The sequence below is a fragment of the Netta rufina genome, assembly GCF_964035555.1.
Source record: "Netta rufina genome assembly, chromosome: 1".
In the NCBI taxonomy this organism is placed as follows: domain Eukaryota; kingdom Metazoa; phylum Chordata; class Aves; order Anseriformes; family Anatidae; genus Netta; species Netta rufina.
In genome coordinates this window covers 102803647-102820630 of record NC_140123.1, presented here as the reverse complement: position 1 = coordinate 102820630, position 16984 = coordinate 102803647, and positions in this window count along the sequence as shown.

The window sequence follows — 16984 nt, the reverse complement described above, 5'->3', positions numbered from 1 at the left end:
AATAAACAGAGTTAGAACACTAGATTTATTTTAAGCTGTAAAATTGGTGTTAAATATATTTGAGGTTAACCATACGTTAATGACATTAAATGAAAGATTGTGTAAATAAAATAACTGTAAATGATAGTTCTTGCAAGTATTTAACCTGTCTGTAACCATGACAAGAAAAAAAATTCTCAAGACCACTTTTGGTGTCTGTATATAAACTAGTTGAGTTTAATTGAAATTCTTCAGAACTTTAACATAGTTCACTGCTTTTATATTTAGTTTATTAAATTTTTATGTCTTCCATATTCTATGCGTTTAGTTTTCCAGTAAATGACCACAGTACAGTAGTTTCCCAGCAGTGATGTAATTCTACAGAAATAGTCCAAGCTGAGTTCACTTCAAAGTGTTACATTTTTGCCTTTGTTTCTTGACTTTCTTTTATTTTTTCTGCAGTAAAGGGTTCCGAACTGTTTAAAGTTTTTTATAATAAGAAACATATATAGAATACTTCTGTTTATAAACTGGTCCAGTGCCTTAGTCATTTTGTGTGAGAGTAGAAACTCCAGGTTTTCTCCACATTTTTAAAGTAATTATGCTTTTTGACAGAGATTTTTTTTTTTATTACTATTATTTTTGTCTGAAGGTCTAGATAAAAAATAATTGTCTGTAGCTCCCTGATAAGACAAAAGGCAATTCACTTATTTCTATCTCAACAAGAAATTGAAGAAACTCACTGAAGAAACTCAAGACTTTGTGTCTGCTTGGAAACTGGCAGAAAACATTTTGTGGCATTATTTAGTGCATGGCTGTTTAATGGATAAATTAAGCTAGAGAAATAATGTATCTTTATTTTGACAGAATTCAATTTCACTGTTTTGTTTTGTTTTGTCTTGGTGTCTGATTAGAGGACAATAATATCAACATTTTTATCTCAGCACAACAGAACAATCTTAGTATTTTAATCAGAATCACAATCACTGCTTCCTTTCACCTACAACCTGTCTTTTAAACCACCCCCTCACACTGGCCTTGGTAGTTCTTCTATCAGACACTAACATTTTCTTTTCTTTTTACAAAGTATTGAGTAAATAGCTAATGCTTTTATTGCATAAAATTATAAATAAATGTTGAACTGAGCCCTGTTTATTGCAACACTTTCTCTGGGATGGGCAGAGGTAGTCCTACCCGATGCCAAGAAAATGCCTGTTTTGGCTCAAGACTTTATTGTAAGCCATTCTTAAGCCAAGGACATTTTGAGGACTAGATCCAAGTCAGTATGGAGATGGCAGTGTATAATATTCTGTCAAAGATGGAAACTTAACAGTTGAATTCACTTCATAATTATTTAGTGTATACATTGCATGCACCTTGTCAATGCATTAAGCTTCATTTTTAAAACACCCCAACAGAAGAAGAAAGAAAAAAAAATCAGTAATATAATGACTGACCTTAAATTAAATTATGGAAAAATATTTTTATATCAGTTATTAGTTGTACCATTTTAATTATAATTCCAGTTTCCCCTGACTAGTTATCATTTTCCAATTTTATTTGTACTAAAAAAGCCAAATTTCACAAAAAATCTTTGTAAAACATCTCTTTGCTGTATGCTATGCAAGATGTTTTAGAATACCTTTCATTTAGTTTTAAATAATTTTTGGAGTTATTTTTGGAAATCATTTATTTAGAATACAAGTGGACTATGTCAGTTTCTAATGGGAAAAAGAAATGCGGATAACTAAGAAAAAAAAAAGAATCAAGTCTCCGTAATATGAGTGAGTGAGTATCTTGGAGTTAAGAAGTTAATAATTGCTCTTTTGAACTGCTCTCCTTTTTCTGTATTATTGTGAGTTTAGATTCATTTTAAGTTTTGGTCATTGTACCATGAATTGGGATGAACTTCTGTATTTGATTTTGACTAGGAATCATAACCTTCATTTTGTTGTGGCTAATCCAAACAGAAATGAAAAACTGATATCTGATTTGCACTCATTTACTAAGACCACTGATCGATTCAGATCTGGAAATCTGATACTAACTCATCTAATCCATTTGTCTTTTTATCTATAGAAATATAGATATGTACAGGTACCTATAGATAGGTACACTAACAGTGAATTCAGGCAGTATTTCTATCTGCAATTATAAACTGTATATGCATTATTTTTAATCCCCTGTATGCTTTTTCTTGTATTTCCTTGAAATTTTCTGGTAATTTATTTTATTTTATTTTGCTTTGTTTTGTTTCTGTTTTTGTTTTGTTTAATTTTATTTGGGGTGGGGAGTGCTCAAATCTGGTGATTTCACAATCTCTGAGATCCCTGTAAGTGTTTCAATAGTTTTTGTATTATAAATCAAGTGCACTTGGGAAAGTACTTCCACATATCATGTACGAGCATCCCTTAAAGAAAGGAAGCCATATTTATCATACAGAAACAAATGCAGAATCTCAAAATATTCCCTGTCCTTGTTTGAAAGAAATACCAATGCTTTTCAGAAACCTGTTTATGGAATGAAAATAATGTCACCCCCATATTGAACCTGACTATCTTTTTCACTGTATATGGTGTCTCTTAGCTAGTTTCCAACCATCTCAACAACACATATATCACTTTTCTGAGGTATCTTAACATCTGTCCTAATGGCTGTTTTTGCAATTCAATAACTTATTGTGGAAAGGACTCAACAATAGTAGCGTGAAGAATAGCTATGTCTTCCTGGTCTACAGTCTTAATTCATTTCTTGAAGTCAAACAGTTTTCTTTGGTGGCTTTACACTGGAAACTGCTAGATTATTGTAGCATTCATGAAAATATTAATTTGGATTTATGAGAATATTTTGTCTTGTCTTCCATAAATGCGACTCTCAACCTGCATGAACATCAGAATGTTTTTATGTCACTTCAAAAATATCTCTGGGGAGCCAGATATAGGTAGAAATGTATTATAAAATTCCACATGCTTTATCCACTCAAATAAACCCTATGTTTGTTTCGTTGACAATTTGTATCAAGTTGTTGGATTATGGTTGATGAAGTGCCAGCATATGCTAGCTGAAATTAATCATGTAAGCACTGGCAACTGATTAGGATCTTTTTAAATGCTTTTTCTTTTAAGTTACTTACGCTACCTTTAGGCTTTTTACAATCATGAGAATAATCTGTTTTGCAGTACTGTTGGTATCCCTTTCTCATTTTTATCCAGAAATGAAAGAACATAGCAACATGATACTTCATAAGATATTTAACTGACTTTAAATTTTCTATTTAAGAGTTTCTTAGACCTCTGGAAAGTTTTTAACAGCAGCATAATAAAATAAGTATTTCTTTTACATTATTAAAAAAATATATATTTTATTTAGCGGAACCTCTCCTAACTGTTGGTAAATAATTTGAAACCATGAAAAATTAAAATTTATCTCAGTGGAGGATCACACGAAACATCTTTCATTAGATTGGTAAATTGGCCTTTGCTAGAAGTATGAGGAATGCCTTTGTGTTCTATTTGCCCTTCATATATAAAGCTTCCGTGACCAGTTCTTGGCTATTGAACTGAGTATAAAATATCAATCAGTTCTTCTATATACATATGTATATATAAATATATTGATGTTCAGAAAGAGTTTTGTTCTTTAATCCAGTTGAGCTGAGCTGAAAAAAATTGCCTTAAGCCAAGAAGTAATGACAACTGCCCTTGTTTTGTGCAGAACACTGGTGTGAAGCCAATGTTAACTCAACAGAACAAGACATGTTTTTCATTTTCTGCTAGCATTTCCTAGTTCTTTAGTTTCTGGATAGAAAGAAAGGTTATATAGTAAGTAATGCCCAGTCTGCTTTATTTCCATTTTTAACCCATCAGGTTGAATACTACTCTTTTAATACCCAAATTAATATTTTCTAAAAATAACCTGTTTGTTATTTGAATTTGCCTATTATATACGTGGAATGTATTGAGGACATCCCAAGTGATGCATTTTTACCCTTCTAAGGGGAAAACAATGAATATAGGTATTCTAGGAGGACTTTCAGTCCAATTCCTTGAATTCATGTGCACAATTCTTCTATTTCAGTTGAAAGCAAAATTTGAATAAAAAAAAAAAAAAAAAAAAGAGAACTTTTAAAATCCAAAATCAGCACATCACTGAAACACGTTTATTCCTACATTACATTCTTTCACTAACTATAGTCATTTTGTTAGATAGCTAAAGACTCTACTGGAATACTCATTCATTTACTTTAAAATATTTATGAAATAACATAATGCAATAAGCTGTCTACAAATTAATAAGATTAATGTGGTGTGACAAACAAAAAAGAATGCGTTCATGTCAGATGACCTCAGATTTTTAACAGTAATTTGATTCTTTCTCCAAATAATGTATAAATGAGGTATTTTTTTTATTAAGTAAAGAGAAAGATTATTTTTGTTCCTTGACATTTAGGTAGGACATTTAGAGATCCATGCTAAACTTGTTACTGTTGGTACCTTACAATGGCTAGTAGAGCCTATGCTCTCAGAAATAGAAATTGAACTATATCATTATAATTCAACAAACAGAAGTAACATTATCCTTGGCTCAAAAAATTACCTCTGTGTGAATGGGAGGATTTCTTACTCAAAGGTCAGTGAAGACCAGGAACCACAAAATGAAGAGCCAAATCTCCAGCAAATCCACAGGACACTTTTAATACAAATAGAAGTAACCACAATTAGAAGGGTAAATAATATACTAGAGAGCACACAGTAGCATGATTTCAACACCCACCTTTATGTTTTAAATCTTACTGTGGCATATGTTCAAACATTCATAAACAGCAGAAATATATTCCAATACAACATATAAAAAGACAAAGTTGGTTCTCAACTGTGAAGCTGTCAAATAAAAAAAGATAGTAATTGTAAATCACCTGAAAAAAAAAAATCCTGGAGTGAACTCTTGGCCCTGGTCTCAGACAGTGGCAGGACTCCCATTGACGTCAGTAGAGAATGATTTTACCTCTGCTTTTCAGCCTGCCTGATGGAAGGAGCATCAAAAGATGCAACTTTCTGTTGTAATATCAAATGGCATATAACATTTCTGTAACAAGTACTGTTTTCTGTTTGACTTATTTCAAGCAAGATATCATGTGGAGCACTCAGAGTTCTCTTGTTCGGTACAGACTTCCCTTTGGTGGGAGAGCTCTTTCTTGGGGAATACTGAAATATTTCATATTTGCTGGAAGAAATTCCTGTATCCAAATTATATCATTCACATTCCAGTCTTTTTGCCAAACTTATGATTTATTATGATTAGTAGAAGCAGGAATTTAGAGGAACTTTAGAGCTGCTGCATCACAACTAAATCTCTCATTCACCTCACCGGACTCAGGCAACCATTGCCTCCAGCACACAATACTTTATTTCTTCCAAGGTTCCTGAAAGGACAGAATTCCTGACAAAGCAGGTAGCTGCCAAATAGAAAAACACTCTGACACCTTTCCATAAGAAAAGCAGTTTTTTTTAAAAGAGACACCAAAACAGCTTATGTAAAGGATTCTGCATACTCTTTTAAATACATTTGCTCCTTTTTCTAACTTTTTTGGTTTTGTGATTAACTGTTGTCAGACTGGCAATAGTCAATCACAATAAAAAGCCCAATAAAGCTTTAGTATTCAAATAAGGAAACTGACTGGAATAAGTCAGAAATAAAACATCTTTATTTTCTTTTGATGTTCAACTCCTTCAACCTGTCAACTTTCAGAAAAGGAATTTTATCTAAAATGTGGAAATAATTATTTTTATAGCTACAAGAACAAAAATAAAATAAAATCCTTACATAATATGCACATTGGGATAATGTGCATTTTAATATGGAAAATGTATGTCCTTATGTATGTATGTATGATTTTAATAAGGACTTCAAAAGTGAATGTGATTATTTAAAATTATGATTTATTCTTTGATGTCAAAATGAAAAAAAAATACATTGTATTTTGCAAAAGCAAACTTTACAAACATTTATTTTTAATTTCTATTTATGTCTGTGATAATGTTGTATGTGTTGACTGAACTGTTTTAGCATATGAAGGACTTACTCATGCTCTGAGTGGATCTATTTTGTTCTCCTTAAGTTAATTTAATCATTTAGTGTTACAAGTTATTGTATCCCAGTGTTCAGGTATCTCCCTTTTCAAAAATTGGAGAAGTCAACATCCTCACATACTTGTTTGTCTCATATTTATTGGTTCATTCATAAGGCTGTCCCTTAGAAAAGGAATAGCTAGAGGAAAATCTTGTGTAGATGTCCAGCTGGTTGAAAGATGGAGAAGCTGTGTTTTAGTTTAACTCTTACTTGCTTCTGATGATACCAACCTCTTCATTTAAAATAAAGATATCTTTTACAGGATATAAGCAAGACCCATAAAAATTCTTTCTTAGAGTTTATTAAGCTCAGTTAGCTTGCTTCTCCTTGACTGCTTATCTGGCAGTGGCTTTGAGGAAGATTTTGCAGATTTTTCAAATTGGCTTTTGCCATAAGGTAAAAAGTGGGGACCAACTTTGATAATTCATTGATAATTCACAGAAATAAATGCATAGTCACATATTTTACATATTCACATAGTCACATATTTGTGTTTTGTAGAAAAGAGTCTGTCTGTAAATATGATTACATTCGTTCGTATCCAGACTGCCTAAACTACATAAGTTTAAAACATACATGTAGTTGTTATTTTTAAAGTGATGTTATTTTATTCAGTAACAAATATATTCTGTTTCTGGAGAAATGTAACATAAAAATGACTGTGTTTCACACACACACAGTAAAAAAAAAAAAAAGAAAGGTAAGCAGAAAATTACAGGATGACATTTAAAGAGTATGTGTGAGCTCAGAAAAACATAACACTGATTTTTATGAAACTACCAAATTTTAGAAAAATAAGTAGTTATACTAAAATACTACTCTATCAGCATTTTCACCACAAACTTTCTTTCAATTTTTTATAGGTTATATATAAAGACTAATATTAATAGTTTAATAATAAAATATATAATAAAATATATAAAAAGTATATTAAACATAATCAAACATAAAGAATTGACTTTGGCAGTCTTGTGAGGTGTACCTGTGTGAACTTCATGAAGTTCAATAAAGCCAAACGTAGAGTTCTGCACCTGGGCCAGGGCAATTCCAAGCACAAATACAGGCCGGGCGGAGAATAGGTTGAGAGCAATCCAGATGAAAGAAATTGGTGGTGTTTATGAATGAGAAGCTCAACATGAGCCAGCAATGTGCTCTTGCAGCCCAGAAGGGCAACCATATCTTGGGCTGCATCAAATGAAGCATGGCCAGCAGGTTGAGGGAGGTGATTCTCCTCTTTTACTCTTGTTAGACCCCACATGGAATTCTGCATTCAGCTCTGAGTCCCCCAGCACAAGAAGGACATGGACCTATTAGAATGAGTTTTCAGGAAGGCCACAAAGATGATCAAAGAGATGGCACCTCTCCTATAAAGACAGGGTGCAGGAGTTGGGTTTATTCACCCTGGAGAAGGCTCTGGGGAGACTGGGGAGACTTTCCAATACCTAAAAGGGGGCTACAGGAAAGTTGGGGAGTGACTCTTTGAAAGGGAGAGTAGGGGGAATGGTTTTAAACTAAAAAAGCATTGATTTAGAATTAAAAAGCATTGATTTAGCATTATGAAGTTCTTTACTATGAGGGTGGTGAAGCACTGGAACAGGTTGACCGGAGAAATTGTGGATGCCCCATCACTGGAAGTGTTCAAGGCCAGGTTGGAATGGGCTTTGAGCAACCTGGTGTAGTGGGAGGTGTTCCTGCCCATGCTGGGGGAGCTGGGGGATTTGAGGGGGGGAAGGGAGGAGAGTGTATTATATAGTCCTTAAGGTCCCATCCAACACAAACCATTCTGTGATTCTATGAATCACTGACAGTGAGATTGCTTTTAGGCTTCTTATAACATGATTGTACTGGATTTTAATTGTCTTTGGTTTTAAAAGCTTTAAGAAGTCATAACCCAGATATGACTTCATATTTTAAAAGAATTTAAATGGAGATCTGTTCTGTGAACTTGCAAAGCAAATGTTTATTTATTTATTTATTTTAATAGGGGCTTCATCTCTGAAATCTTTTAGTCCAGACCTAAATGCATACAGGATTGCACTCTACAAAAGTGGATCTGTATAATATGGATCAAGTTGTGGATCCTTTTTTTCCCCTGGAAGTTAGTTTATGAGGAATTTATATATATATACGTATGTATATATATATGTATTATTTTTTTCTCCTTAATCAAATTAAGAGCTAGTTGCTGGCAGTAAAGAGATTAACAGATATGGGACTTTACTTGCTGGAAATACTCTTTGGGAAATCTAACACACTGGAAAAAAAAAAAAAAAAAAAACATTTTGGAGAAAAAAAAAATCAAGTTTTGTTTAGTGTAAAACAAAGTTTGGCGGCTTCCAGCTCTTCATCAGTCTGTATGACAGAGAGAGAAGAACCTAGAAGCCCCAGAAGTCAAACCGAGATAGGAGTTTTGGAGCTTCAGGATGGGAGCTTCAAGACTTGAGAGTATTGGGAAGATATCACACTCTAATTAGCTTGATACTAAGGTTCCAATGAAAAGTCTAAAAGCCCTGAGCTCATAATGAAATTCTGTCTTCTCTCTGGGTGGTTCAAATCCAAATTCTAGAGAAAGATCGTTCTTTATCCTAGAAGTTCCTCAAGTGTTTTCCAAGATACATGCCATTTGTAAAAAATAAAAGGAAAGTTCCCTATGGCCCAATACTGCATAAGACTGCAAGAAACAATATTGAAGTAGATGGAAATATTCACGCTAGCAATATTCAGCCAGGCTGAGTGGTGTTATTAGGATAGTGGTAATATTTCATTTTTGGAAAAAAAAGAATTTTTAAAAAGTACTTACATTAAACAGCTTTTCCACCTTCAGTTGATATATTTAATATCCCTAAATAATGAAACTTCATTTAAAATAATCTCTAAAGCAGACTGGCCACTTTTTAAAAGAGTCACACTATACAGCTCCATTGAGAACAATATAGCAGCCTAAGTTTTAAACTTGTATAAAAGAAACTTAAATTTGGTGCTTTTTTTTTTTTTTTTTAAATAAATATTGTTAAATGTATAATTCACAGGAAAACAAACAAACAAACAAACAAACAGAAAACAAAAGCACTACAATGAATGGGTATTTTTTTCACTATAATTTTGATATCTTATGGTAGGTGTAGGTAGAGTATGTATCTTTTTTTCAAATTATCTTAGATATTACCTTTATCTATAATGCCTAATTTTTTTTGACCAGTAGTACCCAAGTGTGAAATAATTACACTTTTTTTTTTTTTTTTTTTTTTTTTTTTTGTCTCTAAAGAAGACAGAAAACATAGAAGAAACCCACATTCTTAGAATCACTATTTTTGTCCCAAAGGCAGCAAATGCTTCTGACACCTCCTTCCACTTCTGTTGCCAGCTCGGCTCTGAAGACCAAGCTGTGAGGATGGAATTGACAAAGCTCCAGCTATTTTATGCATACAGTAGTTTGGTCCTTTAAAACCTGACCACATTGCTTTCTCCTGGAAAATCTCTCAGGAAGGGAGAAGGTATTCCAATGACAACATGAGTACGAATTTATGTAGACTATAAGAAGACCAGAAAATATTAATCTAGATTTTATTATCATAACTATCTGCTAGGAACTAACTGCTTCATTATTATGGCCCTGAATCTTGACACTTTGAGCTGAAGTTTCATTCTTTGTCTTTTTCTGGACATCATGTTACTCACTTCACTTTCTCGTTAATTCCCAGTTCCGGTTTAACTTCTCACAAAGAGATTCAATGCTGTTACTTAAAGTAATACCTTGTTCTATAGGCACCCTTCCACTAAAATCAGTATATTAGCAGCGGAGTAAAAAGATGCATAGAAAGATTAATGCCAGGCTTTTTTCAAGAAAATGTCAAAGCCATAGAAAAGGAATTAATGCAGCAATATTTTCATTACTATTGTGGTCAATATGCTGATTCCACTGACTACTCAGCATTTGGATCTCTTCCTATCCTAGACCTGACTTGCCTCAACAGCCTCTTTTAGACTACTAAATGAGTCATGGTGTCAAAGTTATTTTCTTATCTGCTCTTTTTCAGAGGTTGGAGGACTTAGTATGCAAAGTACTTTATTCCTCTTCCAGAGCTAGAAGAAATGCTTATGCAGATCTGAAATAAAGCTAAAAACAGCAGAAGAACATTCTCCAATTCCTGGGACAGATGAACTGAAGAACTGGTTAAACAGTAATTTTCTAGCTTCAGAGTCATCAAAGACTTCTGATTGTAGTGATGAGGAGAGCAACTAAGTACATTTGGCTTTCAGGATAGTGGAATGTCTACTTTAATGCCAAAGCTAGCTTATAAAAGTCTGGCTCCGATCCCAGCTTTGTTGGCCCAATATAAGCACTTTTATTTGACCTTTTTATTAATGTCAGTGTTGTTCCGAGCACACACGTCTTAGATCCCCAAACAGAAAGAAAATTAAAAGAGATGGTTTTATAAGAATTGTATATACAGTAGGTAGCACTGTCCTGAAGAACTAGCTTGTCTGAAACTAGTGAGAGGGGAGATCACTTTCTGTGAACTGTGGATCTAGTGACATATGTGTCTAACAGACAATGAATAAGGGCTGAGAAAAGGTTGTGGCCTCTCTAAAGCGATTACAAGAAATGACAGCATATGATGTAAATATAAAACCTTGCTTTGTGATTATTTGTGTCTGTATATGTGTATTTGTGTCCTGTTTTCTTAAACAGGATTTTTTGTTGTTTCTGGTAGTACTATACCTGTCTTAAGTCATTTTGAGAAAAAAAAAAAAAAAAAAAAAGCCTAATGTGTTTCCTGGAAATTACTACACATAAGATTCAGTGGCCTGATGAATAAATACAAATATAGTGACATTTAAAACTGAGGTGAATAATATGAAAACTAATGTCAAAAAAAAAGATGTTTAGATCTTTTAAGATGTTTCTTATGTGCGTGAAGAGGAATTGAACTGTAAAGTTGAATGCTCAGATGTATGTCAGATGAGTAGATAAATTCAGTCTGGAATTCCTTGAAACCTGTGGAGGAGGCAACATGAAATGAATTATGTAGTGTGCATGGATTAAATGAATATTGTGACACATACAACATTCTATTTGTTTAATTTTTCATCCATAGGTCCAAGTCTTCAGCAGGTGGCCAAGCAAAGAAGATCTCTGTCTCGGATTTTTTTATTTTTTTTTTACTGCAGAACAGGGTGACTCAGGGATTTATAGTGGATAGAGTTTAAGCCATTTAATCAAATATGGACCAAGCTGGTAGTGACTGCAAGTCAGTACTGCCTGATACCTGTGTGTCAGGGGGGCTGGTGGGCACACGTGTGATAAAACTTGGTGGTCAGATGCCAGCTGCTAGTGGATGCCAATACATGTTATATAAAGTAACCTCACACAACCTGCTCCTCGGCAGTCTCAGCCAAAACACCAAACACAGAATGGGCACTGAGACAGAGCTAAACTTTCCACCCCATGTAGCAGTTGCTTAAAACACATAGGGCGGGTAGCGAGAACACCAATTACTTTCTGCTGTTCATGTTGTACCGAGCCTGTGGAAAAAATGAAGAATGGAGCTTCCAGCAGGGCCAGCCTGGTACTTCTCATAAACCTCTTTTATGTTCCACCATTGTATTTGTGTTTGGCTGGAAAACATTAATCGTCACTATCAGCTTGCACCTTCATCATGACTGACAGGGATTTCTCATCTGAATGCAGTTTTGCAATCTGCTTTCCTTGGGTCCTGCTTAGAGCTGGAGTTAAGTGCTGCTTAATAAGAGATGACACTTTTCAGGGAGAGATTAAATCATTACTGCTTTATTCAATGACTTTTAATTTGTCTGTTTAATGCTCAGTTAAATGTGCTTGTCAAAGACTGAAGGCTAGAGAGGGGCCCACAGAGCTATGCCCTCCCTCCCTGACCACACCCATCCCTCAGCCTCCAACAAGGTGGAATGGGATGTGATGGGATAGGGATGATGACTGTGGTCAGCTATCACAAGGCATTACTGCAGGGGGTCCTGGGCCCAGCCAGAACCTCATTCCTAATGGGCAAGGACAGGTCAATTCCAGAAGCCCTGTGTGATGATGGGGCAGTCCCATGTTGAAGCTGCTTCTGCCTCTCCACTTCAAGGCCCCAAGCTGCATTTTCTCTAGGTTCAACCCTGAGCCCAGAAAGCCAAGTCTTGGATGTTTGGAGGTATTCAGGGTTCTGTCAACCTAGAAATTCTGTGATTCTGTGATTCTGTCAATGCTGTGTCATCTTAATGAAACAAACTTGGAGAGATGATTAAGAGTTGTTTTTAGCTGTTTGTGCTCAACGAATGTAAGAGAGACAAGCACTGAGGTCATGTTAAAAGGACCTTTTCAGTTTTCTCAGAAGGAAATTCTACTCTACTAATAATGCTGTTATAAATGTGAATTGAGGATGCACAAAAGCACTTTGATTTCTTAAATATTTGGTATTAGTCAGTGTAACCCATGGCATTTTTTGGTAAACAGCAATCTGTGATTTACACCTTCAGTAATATAATCCATGGGACTCTTGCAATATGCAAACTCCCTTGGCTCAAAGATTCTGGGGCTTATAATGATCTATGCTGTGGTTAAAATCACGATCCAAACGGGAAAAGCTTTGCTATATATTTCAGAACTCAGTAATCCAGATGGGGATAGTTAGGAAACAGTATTACTGACACTTTGGTCTGTATAATATATAAGATCAATGGTAACTTTTCTGGCAGACTGGCATAAATTAATAAAACTATTATTATTATTATTGTTGTTGTTGTTGTTATTATTGTTATTTATTTATTTATTTATTTTATTAAAGTGACCTTGTTCCAACATGCTGAACACCGACAGGTCAATGCCTTTAACAATATTATTGTTTTCCTATTGAGCGTAACTTCTAATTTCAAAATTTAATAGTTTTTTTTTTTTGTTTTTTTTTTTTTTAAACATAAATATCTCTAAAGTTACCAGAGGATACTGCAAATTTACCTTGCTAGTCAGTTGTCTTTATTCTTAGACGTCAGCACTATTCTTCTTCAATGGTCTCCTGTTCCCCCTACATGAGATTTTTTCTCCTTCCACAGATTTCAGGCAGAAGATTTTTATATATTTTTCTTCTGAAGTAATCTTATAACAATAAGAAAAAGATAAATTTAAAATATTAAAGTGTAACTGATGCCTAATATTCATTGCTTCGACTTTTTTTTTTTAACATTTACATTGTTTTTAATCAAAAAGCAGCAATGAAGAAATTACATGACAAACAGGAAGTAGTGAAAGAGTTACACAATATTGAAGAAGTACATAATACATGTATGGTAATGATAGTTAAGCCTCAAAGTATGCAAAGTTTAATTTGGCTTAGATTAGCACCCTGAAGTTCTGGTCCCTATTAAAAGCTGGAGATTTAGACAAGAAATTGGACCACATATCTTTCAAGAACAGACTGTCTGGTTAGAATTACGGCGTGTCCTGGTTCTTGTCACATTGAAAATGTCACAGGATTAGTTTTCTGCATGGAGATTTTCTCCTTCCAGCTCCAGTGTGATCATCTTAGGATAACAGGATAATGACTAAGATTGCATGTCAGTGGATGTGTTATGTACAGGACAGGCAAGTACACAGAACATGAACAAAAGGGGTTCATTACCAGGGGATGAACAACAGAAACATATAGCTAAATGCCATGAATTTATGTCATTGCATACCTTGAGAGTAGAATTCGTCTCATCATTTCCTGGCAAGGATGATGGTCCAGAGGTAATAAAGCAATGATGTAAAGCCAAGCTTGGTGTATTGTAACCGTATTTGAGAGAATGTGAAAAATCTAACTTTCAGATGTCACTCAGACAATGTAACTGGAATAGGTTTTTGGAAAACCTGCCTGAAAATAAGTATCATAGATTCACAGTTACATAGAATAATTTAGGTTGGAATAAACCTCCAGAGGTTCTTTAGTCCAAACTGTGAATTAAGTAGTTTTCATAATTATTGACTAATTGACAAGCCACATATAGAGTCTTTCCGCATCTCCTCTTCCCCCCAGTCTAGAGTAAATATTGGCCAAAAAGCTTCACAAGGACATCTGTGTCCTCCTCTCTTACTCATTGTATGTCAGGATATATGGAGAGCCTGTACTGTTCACAAGTGCAGACTTAAGGATATGTGACAGCCAAATAAAGGTTTCTGCCCTTCCTGACAGGCAGAGAATGTGCTGGGGGGTTCTTTCCTCCTTCTGCATCTCTGCCCTGCCTGTTCCCTATTGCCTCAGTGAGCAGAGTAGGAGGAAAAAAAAAAATCCCTAGGTCTCACCCACTGCCCTGGTCATTGTAGCAGGAAATTCCAAAATGATCTCCACTTCCACAGATAGGACAGAAGTGTTTTTTATTTCTGCCCCAGGGCAGTAGGCCATGCCCTTCTTCTGGAGTCATTCCCCAAGGTGTCCATAGGTGTCATCTTTACCATGAAGACAACCATTTAAAAGAAGTCCTCTGCACAGAAAGGAAGCTGCATAACCTATGAAATCCCAGGCATACATCTTAACCCTGCTTCTAGTGAGACCAAGAAGCTGGAGCTTCATGCCTTTTTGGGAGACAGCCAACTTCTTCAGGAGCTGAAGCTGGAATTTCCCTGGCAAGACAAGCAGTCCTTCTGAAAAGACAAGCCAAGGCAAGTAGAAGCAAGGCTGAGCATGAATCTTTCCTGGTGCATGGAGGAACAGGGAGTGAGCCCTACTCCTGCCAAGGAAGAATCCTGGAGATAATCAGTGCCCCCCTTAGACTCTTAGACTCTTTCCCCAATCAAAGGTTGACTTGATGTACAATGTATGGAGTCTCAAACCATTTGGATTTTTAATACAGTAGCATTTATGCTGCAGCAGACATGAGTTGATCTTAGGCATGATCTCCTTTTACCATTAAAACCTTAAAATAAAAGTAAGGTTTCCAGAAGTTGGCATATATTAACTTCTGCTTTGAAAATCTATTATTATTATTATTATTATTATTATTATTATTATTATTTATTTTCTTTCTTTCCTACACACTGTTTTGCTCTGGATTTGATCATCTCTGAAGTTCTTTTCTTATCTCAGGTGTCACAGTGAAAGCTATAAAGATATAAAGAGCTTTCCCACTTTTGCTTTAATAAACTAAAATTGAAAGATAAGCCTGCATCATTTTCTCTTGAATGTTTACCAACATGCAATCATGACTGGATTTGGGATCCCAAACTGCATGCGGTTCCTGTGAAGTTTCTTTTTTTTTTTTTTTTTTGTATAACTAAAACACTTTTAATTGTATAATGTTGATTACTGTCGCTGGGTGAATTCTTAAACCAAAGGGGAAACACAGCACATTTTTATAGCCTGAGGTGATGGAAAGAGCAAGTGGACTCACCAAATTTGAACAATTCTAGGCTGCAGTTTATATCATTTGTGTGTCAGTCTGGATACAGGCTAATTTAGTTGCCTCATGATAGGCATTGAGTATCTTCTTGAAATATGGTACTGTTTCCACCTGGCCTTCAAATGTTACTTCAGAAGGGCTGAAAAATCTTCTGTAGTTTTATCTTCTGTGTTTTATCTGCAGACTCTTGACTTATGCTAGAAATATATGCTCCATGTCTATTTGTCTACATGTGTGTAACTGACTGAAGTTCCATATGTCCACTGATTTTCAACCAGCAGATAACAAATGTGCATCAACTATTAGGTACATGAAAAAATGAAATTTTCCTCATAAAACATTGTTGTATTAAAGGACTGAGAAAAAAAGATCAAACAATTTTTCATTCTTTACTAAACTCTGAGAAATTGAAGTTACTCATGTAATGAAGGAAAGAGAAACTGTACTATGTATACATACAATTTAAGAGAAGAAAAGAGTAATCATCAAAACTCAGCTAAATCTCTTAAAAAAAAAAATCAAATGCATGTCATATTATCAAGGTTATCCATAAAAAATGAGTCATAAAAAAAACCAACATCTGATTTGTCTTGGGAAGGTGGGGCCTTCCTGTTGGAACTGTGAACTTCCTACTGGTCAAACAAAAGGGAGTGGAGTATCCTGAGCCAAAAAGCAGGACAGGAAGGGACTGCCTAGATAGGATGAAACCATAAATGGAAGATTAACCTAGACACTGACAGAAGAGATATTATGATGTAGTCTTTTACAAAGAAATATAACATTTGGAATATTTCATTAATCTTCAGATTTGTTCAACTTTATAATATTTCATAATATATTCACTTTTTAAAATGTTTTAGTAAGTTGCAAATGATTAAGTGTCATACCTCTTTTTCTTATATGTGCTTTTTAGTATTACAGCATATCAAAATGTATCTGCCATCTTTGGAATTTAAAATCTTTTTTTTTTTTTTTTTTTTTTTTTTGATATAACGACCACTTCATATATGATTTCTGGTTTGGTGGAAGTTACCAAAACTAAGTTGTTAACAAAAAGTCAGAAATCTTGAGTTTGCCTTTGTTTCAGAGCTTCTCATACCTTGCTTTTCAAGTCTTTCTACTTTTTATTACAATGAGCATGCTTTTCTGCACTCTTGTTGAGGAAGATTTCACTGACGTAAAGCAAATAAAAAGCAACTCCAAACTGTGACATATTTTTGCTGTATCTGAGAGCAATCAGTAAATACTGTTCAGCCAATATTTGAAATAATGCAGTCTAGCTGTCCTGTAGTAAAAACTGTGAATTTCGTAATACATAACAGTGTTCATTTCCCACCTTATCTGTGGACACACGTTTCAGTCCAAGTGTTTCTTTCTTGCCAGGTAAGCTTCAAACATATCATTGCTTAGGGCCCTTTCCACTTTCAGAGGAATGTGGATTGGGAAATGTTGAGGGAAAAAGAGAGAAAGATTAAGCAAGCAG